Source organism: Xyrauchen texanus, chromosome 6 (assembly GCF_025860055.1).
Source record: "Xyrauchen texanus isolate HMW12.3.18 chromosome 6, RBS_HiC_50CHRs, whole genome shotgun sequence".
NCBI classification, from domain to species: domain Eukaryota; kingdom Metazoa; phylum Chordata; class Actinopteri; order Cypriniformes; family Catostomidae; genus Xyrauchen; species Xyrauchen texanus.
In genome coordinates this window covers 21,205,876-21,220,161 of record NC_068281.1, presented here as the reverse complement: position 1 = coordinate 21,220,161, position 14,286 = coordinate 21,205,876, and the positions used below count along the sequence as shown (strand labels likewise).

General features: G+C 42.8%; 2 protein-coding genes and 1 pseudogene across 2 annotated transcripts in view; 2 read left to right on the top strand and 1 right to left on the bottom strand.

Annotated features, from left to right (window-relative positions):
* The window catches only part of LOC127645666 (myomesin-1-like), a 28,748-nt pseudogene extending 20,621 nt beyond the window's left edge, over window positions 1–8,127 (top strand).
* LOC127645305 (myosin regulatory light chain 2, smooth muscle minor isoform) overlaps window positions 1–14,286 on the bottom strand; it is a 352,700-nt gene that overhangs the window by 26,407 nt on the left and 312,007 nt on the right. The window lies entirely within an intron of this gene.
* LOC127645296 (phosphatidate phosphatase LPIN2-like) overlaps window positions 8,609–14,286 on the top strand; it is a 36,625-nt gene continuing 30,947 nt past the window's right edge. Inside the window, exon 1 of the mRNA XM_052128869.1 lies at window positions 8,609–8,844. The gene's annotated coding sequence lies outside the window, so the exon portion shown is untranslated. The remainder of the gene's footprint in view (window positions 8,845–14,286) is intronic.

Here is a 14,286-nt window from a genome sequence, read left to right as displayed (position 1 = left end):
ACGCTTCTCTGGATTTGCCCATTTGTACTTTTGCCTTTCTGCCATTAAAGCAGTTTTACCCCGACATTGTGACTGTCTCTTCTTGTGTGTGTTACATAATAACCAACCACACAGAAGACAGTCACAATGGATCCTGCAAAGCTCACTAGAGCGGATTTGTGCGGCACTTTCTGCCCAAGGATCTACGGTTGGGAGACATGACCAAGCGCTCACAGCCCAGGGGCAGCAGATACAGGAGATACTACTGACGGTACGTGCTATTTCTGATCAGTTTACACCTGCTCCACCTGTGTCTGTCCCTGAACCCGTTGATACACCCAGCGTGTTCCCGAGCACCGCGAGTTTTCAACCCCCGAGAGGTTTGATGGCTCTTCGGACGCTTGCCAGGGGTTTTTAATGCAATGCAGCGTATACATGAAGTATCAACCCCTTTTACGCACTGACAATGAGAGAATTCATTTTTTAATCTCACTTCTCACTGGCAAAGCACGGCAATGGGCCACCGCATTATGGACGGCTGATAGCCCCATTCTTGCGTCATACGATCAGTTTTGCCACCAGATTGCGGTGGTTTTTGATCACCCAGCAGCTGGTAGAGATGTCGGCAGTCGCCTCGTGTTTCTTATACAGGCGTCACGCACTGCCTCCGACTATGCACTAGATTTTCGCACCCTTGCCGCGGGTAGCGGGTGGAGTGACCCCGCTCTGTTAACTGTCTACCGCCTGGGTTTGAACAGCCAGCTACAGATGGAGCTAGCCTGTCGAGGAGAGTCACTATCGCTGGAAAATTATATTCAGCTTTCCATCACGGTGGATAACCTCCTGCGTGATCGCGCTTTTCGCAGTCCCGTAGTCGTCCGAGGTCACTCAGTGGGCTCTGACTTGACCAAAACCCCACCTCTCGAAAACCCGTCCGGTTCCGAACCCATGCAGCTTGGGCGCACCCCATTAACCCCTGCGGAGCGCACTAGACGCTTGTCACAGAACCTCTGTCTGTACTGTGGCAAGCCAGGTCATCGTATTGCCTCCTGCCCGGTCTGTCCCCAGCCTTCTCTCTCCAGCAACCAGGTTAGAACGTCTGTCATACTCAGCATTACCCAGAAGCAGGTCTGCCTCCCTGTGATGTTGATTTTTAACCATGTCTCCTTTTCTACCCCAGCCCTAGTGGATTCCGTGGCAGCGGGGAATTTTTTGGACGATGGCTTGGTCCAGAGACTAGGTATCCCACTCAGTCCGGTCGTGCCACCTCTCAAAGTGAATTCTTTGGATGGGGCACCCCTCGGATCGGGTTTCATCTCCTTCAGAACCATGCCATTGTCCCTCCAAGTGGGCTTATTCCACACGGAACTCATTCAGTTTTTTATTGTTCAGTCACCCAGGGACCCAGTGGTTTTGGGTCACCCCTGGTTATCGCTTCACAACCCCCACATTTCCTGGCACACGGGGAGCTGTTGCGCTGGACTGACCACTGTCTGTCTCACTGTATTTCCCTTCCGGTGTTCTCCACCTCCGTAGAGAGCCCCGAAGTGAAATCTCCGGTCTCCATTCCTCCTGAGTATTCTTCCTACGCTGATGTGTTCGAGAAGACCCAGGTTAGTCTCCCTCCACATCGTAGTGTGGACTGCGCCATCGATCTCCTTCCGGGGTCCCCACTCCCTAAGAGCAGAGTGTACCCCTTAACGCTGCCTGAAACCAAAGCTATGGAGGACTACATCGACGAGGTGCTCAGTCTTGGCATAATTCGACCATCCACCTCCCCAGTAGCATCTGGCTTCTATTTCATGGACAAGAAGGATGGCGGGCTTCGCCCCTGCATCGATTACCGTGCCTTAAATAAGGCACCGGTGAAGTTCGCCTATTCCTTGCCTCTCATCCAGCCGGCCCTCGAGCAGGTCAGTAAGGCCAAGATCTTCACAAAGCTTGACCTCAGGAGCGCGTACAACCTCGTACGCATTCGCAAGGGGGACGAGTGGAAGACTGCGTTCATCACCACCAGGGGGCACTACGAATACTTGGTGATGCCGTACGGCCTCGCCAACTCCCCCTCGGTGTTCCAGTCGTTTATGAACGAGATCTTCCGGGACATGCTGGACCTCTTCCTCGTCATCTACATAGACGACCTTTTAATTTACTCCTCCACGCTCTCGGAACACACCAATCACGTCTCGAGGGTGTTAAAGAGACTGAGAGAGCATGACCTATTCGTTAAGGCAGAGAAGTGTGCCTTTCACCGTTCCTCCATCTCCTTTCTGGGCTATGTCCTGTCTGCAGGATCCATGGAGATGGAGACCGACAAGGTTGCCGCAGTGCTGTCCTGGCCGGAACCTAGGATGCTCAAGGAGCTCCAACGGTTTCTGGGTTTCGCCAACTACTACAGGCGCTTTATCAGAGACTTCGGTAAGATCGCCACACCTCTAACTTCTCTGACACGAGGCAACCCGAAGTCCCTCACATGGACCGCACCCGCTCAGCAGGCCTTCCAGGCTCTAAAGGACGCCTTTACTACTTCCCCTGTTCTCCAACAACCCGATCCCACTCTCCCGTTCGTGGTAGAGGTGGACGCCTCTGAGGTGGGGGTGGGAGCAGTACTCTCTCAACCACACGGGACTCCCACTAAGCTGTACCCTTGTGCTTTCTACTCCCATAAACTATCCTCCCCCGAACAAAACTACGACGTCGGGAATAGAGAGTTGCTGGCCATTAAGCTTGCCCTTGAGGAATGGCGCCATTGGTTGGAGGGTTCTAAGTTCCCTTTCGTCGTCTTCACTGACCATAAAAACCTGGAGTACCTTCGCTCGGCCAAGAGGTTGAACCCCAGACAAGCCAGGTGGGCCATGTTCTTCACTCGTTTTAATTTCTCTGTTACTTTTCGCCCTGGCTCCCAGAACATCAAGGCTGACGCCCTCTCTCGTCTCTTCAGCTACGGCTCTGAACCTCCGGGGCCAGAGACTATTCTCCCCACGTCGTGCGTCATAGCACCCGTTAGGTGGGAATTGACGGAGGCCATCCTGCAGGCTCAAGGCAACGAGCCCACGCCTCCTCAAACACCCCCAACAAGATGTACGTACCCACCATTATTCGCCCTCAGCTGATGCAGTGGGTCCACACTTCCCTTTGTTCTGGCCACCCGGGTATCACCCGTTCTACCGAGCTACTCGCAAGGAGATTTTGGTGGCCCTCGCTCAAGGACAACGTCCATGACTATGTCCTCTCGTGTCCAGTCTGTGCCCAGTCCAAAACTCCTCGTCACCTTCCCGCAGGGCTCCTCCAACCGTTGCCTATACCCGATCGACCGTGGTCCCACATCGCCATGGACTTCATTACCGACTTACCCCCCTCTGACAGTCGGACTGAAATCCTGGTTGTGATAGACAGGTTTTCCAAGATGTGCCGCTTGATTCCCCTACCCGGACTACCCAACGCTACCCGACTGGCTGACCTCATGATCAACCACGTCTTTAGGAACTTCGGCATTCCCGAGGAGATTACTTCAGATCGAGGTACCCAATTCACTTCTCGCTTTTGGCGAGCCTTCAGCAACAGACTGGGTATTCAACTCAACTTCTCCTCGGGATACCACCTCCAGACCAATGGCCAGACTGAGCGTCGCAACCAAGAGATTGGTAAATACCTGAGGGCCTACTGTGCCCAGAACCAAGGCAACTGGCACACCTACCTTCCCTGGGCCGAATACGCCCAAAACAGCCTGGTCAGCTCTTCGACTCGCCTCACCCCATTCCAACCACCCCTTTTCCCTTGGGAGGCCGATCCCAGTGACGTTCCGGCGGTGGATGCCTGGGCCCAGAGGTGTGCCCAGGTCTGGAGAGCCACCCATGACCGTATACAGCGCTCCACCCAGACCCAGAAGTCTAAGGCAGACCGCCGATGCCGACCTGCCCCCATATTCCATCCGGGCCAGCGAGTATGGCTATCGACCCGAGACATCCGTCTCCGGTCCAAGAAGCTGAGCCCAAAGTATGTCGGCCCTTTTAAGATTGTTCAGAGAGTTAACCCAGTCACCTATAAATTGCTTTTGCTACCCCGCTACAAAATTTGTCCTGTGTTTCATGTTTCCCTTCTCAAGCCCGTGTTTTATAGCCCCATGTTCCCGCCCACGGCATCCCAAACACCCCCTCCACCACTCGATGTCGGAGGTCAGTCCGCCTATACGGTCTGGGCCTTGTTAGACTCCCGACATCGGGGTGGCGAGTTGCAGTATCTGGTAGACTGGGAGGGCTACGGACCTGAGGAACAGTCGTGGGTACGGTCGAGGGATGTCTTGGACCAAGCCCTCAAGCTGGATTACCATCGCCAGCATCCCGATCGTCCCGCACCACTTCCCAGAGGTCGCGCTCCTCGCAACCGAGCGCGGCCGTCCGGAGCCGTCCGTAGCAGAGGGGGGAGTACTGTAATGAACTCTGATCCTCAAGTTCACCCCGCCCCCTCTAGCTCTCACGCTCGCTCCCAATCACCAGAATATTAGTTTCACCTGCACGGTTCACTTCCTCTATATATACTCTGCCCTTTCTCCCCACACTTGTTGGTTATTGTTTAGTTACCCCTTCGCTTTGCCAGCTCTAGTGTTTCGCTAGCTTTCCCCTGTTTCTACTACTCTCGTATTTGTCTTTGTTATATTCTGATCTCCCGGCTTCGACCTTACGCTTCCCTGTATTACGCTTCTTTGGATTTGCCCATTTGTTATATACTGATTTCCCGGCTTCGACCTTACGCCCCCCTTGACTACGCTTCTCTGGATTTGCCCCTTTGTACTTTTGCCTTTCTGCCATTAAAGCAGTTTTACCCCGACATTGTGACTGTCTCTTCTTGTGCATGTTACATCTGTAAACAATTGTTGGAAAATTACTTGTGGCATGTGCAAAGTAGATGTCCTAAACAACTTGCCTAACTATAGTTTGTTAATTTTAAATCTGTGGAGTGGTTAAAAAATGAGTCCAAAGTAATGACTTCAACCTAAGTGTATGTAAACTTCTGACTTCAACTGTATCTGGTAAAATTTCATTTCGTCAACAGACATGGACAAAAATACATAAAACTCCAGTTTCGACTTCATGGTGTCTTTAACTTTTAATTTTACATGATCATGAACTTCTTGCATAAGCTGTCACAACAGTGCTAAAATAGACTACCCTCGAGTGCGAAATTGTAAACTTGCGCTCAAGCATTTCCTGATATTGAAAAGTGTAAAAAGCATCTATCACTTTTGTAGCCACTCATACTATTTAAAGACAACATGTTTATCTCTTGAAAATAAAAACAGCATGTTTATCTCTTTCCTTCTTCAGGGCGGCAGCCATAGCAGAGAGAAGTAAGAGATTGTTTGTGTTCTCATTGTTGTGCTCTGACCCTGTGTTCAATTTCCAAAGCATGCCAAGAAGTCTACTCTGAAAGTCTGGCTTAAAGGATTATTATTCTGTTCAACAGATAGGATTAATATATCTCAGCAAATATTCCAGGCAGCTTGTATAAGAAGCAAGAATTTTGTTTGGAAAGAACCAAGCTCAGTTTTCTTCATAACAGAAAAACTTGTGTTTCTATAGATCGTGCCGGTGTTGTTGGTAGCCTGCCAGATGTTGTCACTATTCAGGAGGGCAAGGTAATATATATAAGCAAGCTCCACTTTCAATCATTTATATCACATTTCTAAATATGTTCTCTGATGATGTGGTCAGTGGTCTGCCTTTTGCTCTAGAAAACCTCACATTTCATCCAGGGCTTGCACAACTACTTATTTATATCATTTGACTGGACATTCAGAAAAGCATTTCACCAGATCAGTGTTTACCTAATGTACATTAAATTACTCAACATGTGCAGTGTACCTTTAGCGGTTTTTGCTGAATGTTGGAACAGCTGAGATGATGCGAGAGAGAAATAAAAGTGCAAATATCTCTATTTTCAGATTCATGTTGTTTACATTAACATAAATTGTTCTACGGACAACTGATTTTGGATTAACTGCAGAACACTTAAATAATCTCATACGTTAGACCATCTCAGATGTCCACTGAGCAGTTTGCATATCACATGCTTTGTAATCCAAAGCACTCAGGGTTCACTTTAATTTAGCTTATTAGTATTTCAATAGTTAACACAGCCACATTACATCAACTACACTGCAACAAAAACAATTCTTACACAGTGTTTCTGTCTTAAAAAGTAAAAATATCTAAACATCAAAGATCAAAACAAGATCAGTTTACTTGGAAAAGCAAAATTACATAAAGTATTAAAGGTATTTTCTATGTTCAATGTTCAATGCAAGTTAAGTGCAATCAACAGCATTTGTGGCATAATATTGATTAGCACAAACAATTATTTCGACTCGTCCTTCCTTTTCTTTAAAAAAAAATAAAAAATCGAGGTTACAGTGATGCACTTACAATGGAAGTGGGGGCCAATTTTTGGAGGGTTTAAAAGCAGAAATTTGAAGCTTATAATTTTATAAAAGCACTTACAATAATTCTTTGGTTAAAACTCATGCATATTTTGAGCTGTAAAGTTGTTTAAATTGTAATTTGTATGGTTATTATAGGGTTTGTAGACATTACATCATCATGGCAACAAAGTTGTAAAATTGGCAATAACTTTACACAGTAAAGGTTAGTAAGTGATTTTATCAAAATCACATCAAAACATATTGTTTACATCTTGTGGCTATACTTATGAAACAGGGATTGTCAATGTTTATGGATTGGCCCCCATTCACTTCTATTGTAAGTGCCTCACTGTAACCCAGATTTTTTTATTTTATTTTAAAGAAAAGAAGGGGAAAGTCAAAATGTATTTGTGGTAATCAACATTATGCCACAAATGCTGTTGACTGAGCTTAACCTCTGTTGAGCCCGGAATATTCCTTTCCTAAGACTTTGTTTTCAGAGAAAAAGCTTCATTCCAAACTTCATTTCCTTAACAAGAAAATAGTGTTTTTATTTTTAAGTATGAATTTAGTTAGATTTCCCTGCAAACAAGACTTCATGTTCCCTTTTCAATGTGATTCCACCTTATTTGGAAAGTTGTGTAAATGTAAATGTGGATTCTTTATGCTATTATGTAACGTGCAAATAATATTTGCTGTGGTCCCCATTCACCACAATAGAATTTTACCCTGCAACAGTTTACTTCCGCATTCCAAACCAGAAAATGTGAAAAGGGTCCATGTCTATTGCCATTTAGCCTCTCAAGTAAATCGATATTGTTTAGATATTTTTATAGGAAAACAAGAACAAATTCTAACTAAAAATATATATTTTTTGTGGCGTATTTGGACTATTCAGCCAGCTGGTGCAACTCCTAATTTAATCTTTTCCCACCCTTTTTCAGTCTCTGAACCTCACTGGCAACGTATGGGGTGATCCTGTTCCTGAGGTTAGCTATAAGGAATGAGAGACAACTAGTTTGTGATGAGCACTACTCACTGAAGTTCGAACACGGCAAGTTTACCAGCAACACCATCCTTGCTGTTAACACTTCCGACTCATGAAAATATGCCCTGCTGGTGAAGAACAAGTATGGCACAGAGGCATCAGAGTTCACTGTCAGTGTCTACTTCACAGAGGACGAAGCAGAGAAGAAAGAATAAAGAGAGACACAGAGGGAGAGAGGTGTTCAACAAATAACCAGACTATCTTCCAAAGCATGCTTACTCACAGTGAAGTATTTTTTACAGGTATATGCGGGAAAAGACATGAGCAAACAACATGGCAAAATTCTAGGAGTTTGGCCTGTATGTTGTTAGCCGTTGTCTTGTTTAAATTAAAATTGGCTTGTTGTTTCTGGTGTGAATCTACTGCTCTGTGATACAATGTTTCATATTATAAAAATGGCCCAAGATTCTCATTCTAAGGAAGAAAACAGAATATCAAGTTGGTTAAAGATTACAAAGCCAATAACGTAAGATATTTTGTAAAAGCAAGAGAAACATCTGCACAATCTCATTTGTAGTTTTTATGCTATATGTCTGCTTTTTATTGCTTGATGCATTTTGTGTCTTTAAACATTGTAAACACTACAATTTGGTCCTGATAAAGAGTAGGAAAAGTCGGTAGAACTTTTGTAAGGCAGTTTTATTTGTGTATATTGTGCTATGCAATAAATTAACCCATTGCAATGAGGAAAATGTGTCTGACTTGAAAACCTGTACAGCCTGGACTGTAACAAGGACATGTACTGTGAAGATTCCCCCATAGTATGCAAAATCTAATAAATAGCTAAGTAGATGCTAAAGACACTAAAAATCAGATATAAGGATATGTGTTTACAAATGTTAAACATCCCATGCACACACACACTTACTTGTATATTCTGGGGCTAATTCAGTGAATTTGACATGAATATAATTATACTACACAGACCAAAGGTCATCCAAGACAACACAACTACACTCAGCAGGCTCAATCTGCTATCTAAAGAGCGACGAATGACAGTGTATCAACAACATATTCACAAAAACACTTTAAAGGAAGAAATTGTGGTGAACTTGTGAATTCTGCTGCGCTCGGGGGAATTCTACTCAGGTGGATTACGTGAGGCTCGTTTTGAAGCGCCTGCTGCGTTGCGTCACGTCATGTCAGGTGACACGTCACGGCCAACTGCCGCCACCGTTGTGTGAGCCGCTGCCAGAATGACCGGCCCGCTGTAGAAGTGACCCCATACTGTTATGATACAAAAGAGCACCAGGAGGGATCTAGTCGGAGAGGTGTAAATATTCGGGTCGCGATATTCGGGTTCAGAACTTCAGAAATGAATGAATAACGTCGGCGCAAAAGAGCAGCAGACGGCGGCGATAAAAGCGTCCAATTTCTGAACAAGAACTGCAGCTGAAAGGTAATCATGACACAAAATAATTTCTGATTTGACCGTTTCGGTCAAATATATAAACGATATGTATGTATTTTAATGACTTAAACTTTGAAATTTAACAACATGGTGGTGTTAATGTCAGTTTAGCCGGTCGGCTAGTCGAGCTAACCAGTATCTAAGTTGATGCGTTGTTTTGAAAGGAAAATTCCTCGCCTACTGAAAAAATGTCGAAAATCGCGTTAAAACCAAACACGACAGGTTCCTTTTTTCCTTTACAAAAGAAGCTAGGTGTGTTGGATAATTTTTTAATTGAGAATAAGTCAATGCTACAATATGACACATTTAATGTCTCCTTATTTGCTGTTCTGTTCCAAGCAAAAGATTGCAACTAAACAACATGATGTCACTGCACTAGCCAAGATGACTGTTTTGCATTGTGAGTTTAGTTGTACAGCTGAAGTCAGAAGTCACCTTAGCCAAATACATTTAAACTCGGTTTTTATTCCATGTAATTGTGGAAAACATTCCCTCTCTTAGTTCAATTAGGATCACTATATTAAGAATGTGAAATGCCAGAATAATATTAGAGAACGATTTTTTTCAGCTTTTATTTCTTTCATCACATTCTCAGTGGGTCAGTAGTTTACATACACTTTGTTTGTATTTGGTAGCATTGCCTTTATGTTATTTAACTTGGGTCAAATATTTTGGTAGCCTTCCACAAGCGTCTCACAATAAGATTCTTTAATTTTGGCCCATTCCTCCAGACAGAACTGGTGTAACTGAGTCAGGTTTGTAGGCCTCCTTGCTTGTACATGTTTTTTCAGTTCTGCCCACAAATTTTCAATCAGAATGAGGTCTGGGCTTTGTGATGGCCTCTCTAATACCATGACTTTGTTGTCCTTAAGCCATTTTGCCACAATTTTGGAGGTATTCTTGGGGTCATTGTCCTTTTGAAAGATCCATTTGCGACCAAGCTTTAACTTCCTGGCTAATATCTTGAAATGTTCCTTCAATATATCTACATAATATTCCTTAATCATGATGCCATCTATTTTGTGAAGTGCACCAGCCCCTCCTGCAGCAAAGCAGCCCCACAACATGATGCTGCCACCCCCATGCTTCACATTTGGGAGGGTGTTCTTCAGCTTGCAAGCCTCATCCTTTTTCCTCCAAACATAATGATGGTCATTATGGCCAAACAATTACATTTTTGTTTCATTAGACCAGAGGAGATTTCTCCAAAAAGTTAGATATTTGTCCTTGTGCACTTTCAAACTGTATTCTTGCTTTTTTTATGGCAGTATTCAAGCAGTGGCTTCATCCTTCCTGAGGTCAGTATAGGACTAGTTTTGCTGTGGATGTAGATACTTGTCTACATGTTTACTCCAGTATTTTCACAAGGTCCTCTGCTGTTGTTCTGGGATTGATTTGCACTTTTTGCACAAAACTACGTTCATCTCTAGGAGACAGAATGCATCTCCTTCCTGCAAGGTATGATGGCTGCGAGGTAACATGGTGGTTATACTTGCGTATTATTGTTTGTACAGATGAACGTTGTACCTTCAGGAATTTGGAAATTGCTCCCAAGGATGAACCAGAATTGTGAAGGTCCACAATTTTTTTTTCTGAGATCTTAGCTGATTTCTTTTGATTTTCCCATGACGTCAAGCAAAGCGGCACTGAGCTTGAAGGTCTCAAACAACCTGTTTTGCTGTGATAAATCGTCATCTGCCACAAAAAAAGTCTGGGCTGTTAAGTAATGAGCAAGGACAAGCCCATAGACTATTAAGGGAGCATTAGTGTTGATAAAGACATGTCTGATCTTGCTTATAACTATGAGCAAACTTCAAATAGCTGTTTGGTTCTAACTGTTTTGTCTAGCGCCATCTTGTTGGAATGACAACAAGGCTGTGAGGGATAGACTTACCATCCCTTCAATGGCACGAATGGTACAAAGCTATATAAAGCTCCTAGATCACATCTGTTTTTCCAGAGTGTCTTTGTATACTGAATGTTCTTGGGCAGATATTTTATCGATGTTTTGTCCGTGGAATGATCCAAAAAACACTTTAAACTGAAGTAAAGCCCATTGAAGAGTCTGTTCCTCACAGCCTCGTTGTCATTCCAATTAAAAAGATGCCGCTAGCGTGAATAAGGTGCAGGGCAGAATGTTGATCTCGGTCTAATCATATTATGTTGACCTCTATAGCCCTCAGTTATGCAACATGAGTTTTGGCAATATCTTAGTATGACATGGCTGATATTACCTCACTGTAACAGATTTGTTTTACGTTTTTTTTTTTTTTACGAAAAGGAGGAACACATTTTTGTGATAATTATGCCACAAATGCTGTCGATTAAGCTTAACTTGTATTGAAATTGTAACATTCCTTTAACCTCCAGTGCATCTAAATACTAAAGGAACTACAAAGTGAAACAAGCCTATTTTGACATTTCTGATTTGCACTAAAAGGGAAACATATGAATGAGGAAGAAAGATGAGCTTTTGACATCTGTATAAATCTATCTCCCTCACAGCAGCCGAGAGAAAAATAAATCCATCACTTTTTTTGCTGCATTGTTTCTCTCTGAACTGGAGAAACTTTTCCCCCATATTATCAAAGTTATAGGCTCTGTGCCAGGCCATTTGCCTCATATCTCATGTCCCAGCAAAGTACAGAACATTGCTTGTCTAATAAGTGTAAAGCTAAGCAGATGGTTAAACTTATAGGAATGTTCCAGGTTCAGTAGCCTAGGAGTTAAGCTCTGTTGACAGCATTTGTGGCGTAATGTTGATTACCACAAAAAGATATTTCAACCTTTGCCCTTCATTTACTAAAAAGAAATTGGAGTTACAGTAAGGCTCTTTATAATAGAAGTGAATGGGGCCAGTCCATAAATGATAAAATACACACTGTTTCAAGAGTAATAAGCACGCATGTCCGTTCTCTGCATTCTTGCTTGAGGAATACACCGTCTACACCATACGTGAGCTATGTCACATCACAATGCCTTGAGGCTGTCTACACTGGATGTGTCAAAGCAAAAGTTCTACGTTTATTTGTCTTGTTTGCAGGAGTTGCGCCATGTGTGCCGTGCAGAATAGAAAAGGGCATCATTTCACACATACAGCCTTTTCCAGAAAATTACTTGCAATTTTCAGTTGAGAAGTCATGTGTCGACCTGACACGAGCTGATAAAAATAGAGGTCAGTTTTGCTCTGGCTATTTCCCTATATGAGAAGTTGTAACACTACCTGAAAAGGTACGTTTCAGTGTTATGTGTATACAGAGTAAGATTAACAGTTCAAGCATGTTCGAGGTCTGGACACGCTGATGTAATATGGAGATCATTCAGTTCCTCTGGATAAATTGTATTTTTTTCTTTAAATTGAACAGATAGTCGGAGGATATAAAAAAATATGCTCCACGACTCAAATCTGTTTTAATAGGGTGAGCAGCCAATGGAAAAATAACACGTGCAGCCACAACACTGGACCATGAAGAAATGGAGATTGCAAACAAGCATTCAAAGTGGAGAAAAATATAACAGCACTTACAACTCCAACTCATGTCGCAGTCTCCGTCTTTCCACCCGACACACCCTAATGCACTCGGCCTGTTTCTTTTGAGACTCGGAACAGAGAAGCAGCAACCTCAACGGCGACTATGTGTCTCATAGAACGAGGCCACGTGTTTCCACTTGAGTTTGTGATCGGATCGACTTGAGTTGTATAGTGTGTGATGCTTTATTTTTGTCTGTACCATTTACATAATCAGTAAGTGCATTTTTACACTCTGTTCAGATTTTACAAGTGGTGTTGTGTAATCCAGCTGGAAACCACAAACCATTGTCGATTGATAAAATAACTAACTACATCACAGATTTTAATGATATTTTGGTGCTGATGTATGAGTGGTTGCAAAATGAAAAAAAGATTAAAAAAAGATAAAAATAAAAAAAGCAGATATGGTACATATACTAATAAAGGCAATCCAATGATTTACTAGAATTTATCAGGTGGCATGTGTGACAGAGACTATTGCTTATAATGGGAGCAATTTGTTTTTGTCGCATCACGCTACACTGCTCGTAACTGTTGTTGACAATGTGTACATTTTTACAAGGTAATAAAATGGTTTGATCACACTAAAATCATATTAATCATGTTAACATGTCTTCTGGCTATACTTTTGAAAAAGTATGTATTTTAATGTTCGCATTTCACTTGCATTGTGACTGGCTTACTGTAACAGGGTTTCATACTTCTTTTTTTAAGAAGTCAAAATAATTTTTGTGGTAATGAACATATGCTACAAATGGTGAATGAGCTTGACTTGTATTGAATTTGGAGCATTTGTTCAAGAGTTAACTACCAGTTACCAAATGCTTCATTGTGAATGACTTCCAGTACACAATTTGACAGTCCCCCTGGAGCAAACTGAAATAACATTTCAAAATCTTGAAGCCATGGTCAAAATGTTGTGTTGCCATGTTTGTTTATGAAGAGCTTTATAATTATGCTTTTTGTTTTTTTTTTTTTGTTTTTTTTTTCTTTATTATGGTCTCTCTTAACAATAACTGTTAATTTCATTTCTGGTGTACTGCCACTATGACTGCAATAGCAGTGCCGCCTGAAAGATCAACAACCTCTTGGTCTGCTGTCTTGGCAAATAACAGACATATGTGGTACACCTGATGTTTTCATTAAGAATCCAGGGCAGATGAACTGATAACAAGTACCTGACAAATACACGTGTCCTTTGTAATCAGAGGCGTTTCCAGTGAAACCACAGGTACACAGACCAATTTGCTCCTAGGGCTATTAACTAACTAAATAAAGCAAGTGATTCAAGAAAAGAAACTTTGAACAAGTTTGTTCAAGTTAGAGTGCTTAATGTTATGGTACTTAAATTGTAAACTGAAAGAGATGGTCCAGACTCTGTTATATTTTGTAAATTTAATTGCCATACTTCTGTAGAACCACAAGATATTCTGGGTTGAATGATTAACAAAATGCTGAACTTTCCTCAGAATCAGTATGGCAAATTTTCTCCTTAAGTGATTGTGCATGGGGCGAAATATGACTATCGTATTCCTCTAGCCCCCCCTTTTCAAGGCCCTTATCAGCAGTCAGCCCCACTGGCCTCTTGCCGGAAACATTTCTTATCAGTTACAGAAGCGCTGACTTCAGACTCTTGACTCATTGGCTAGAGAGCTAGTTCTTCTTTTACCTAATTGGTTGATTTGTTAGGCCTTCTTTCAGATGACCAAACTATGTAAGTGTTTCTTGTAATGTCAGGTTAGAGCAGTTTTTGTTTACATCCCAGAATGTCAGTAAGTCAGACCATGTAGGCGGGCCACCAGAGATACTGTTAGAATATTCATTATTTACATGAAGGTAATTAATGAGAAAGGGACGTTGTAAAAAAATCTTTATTCATAAAGTTTGTGTCACCATTA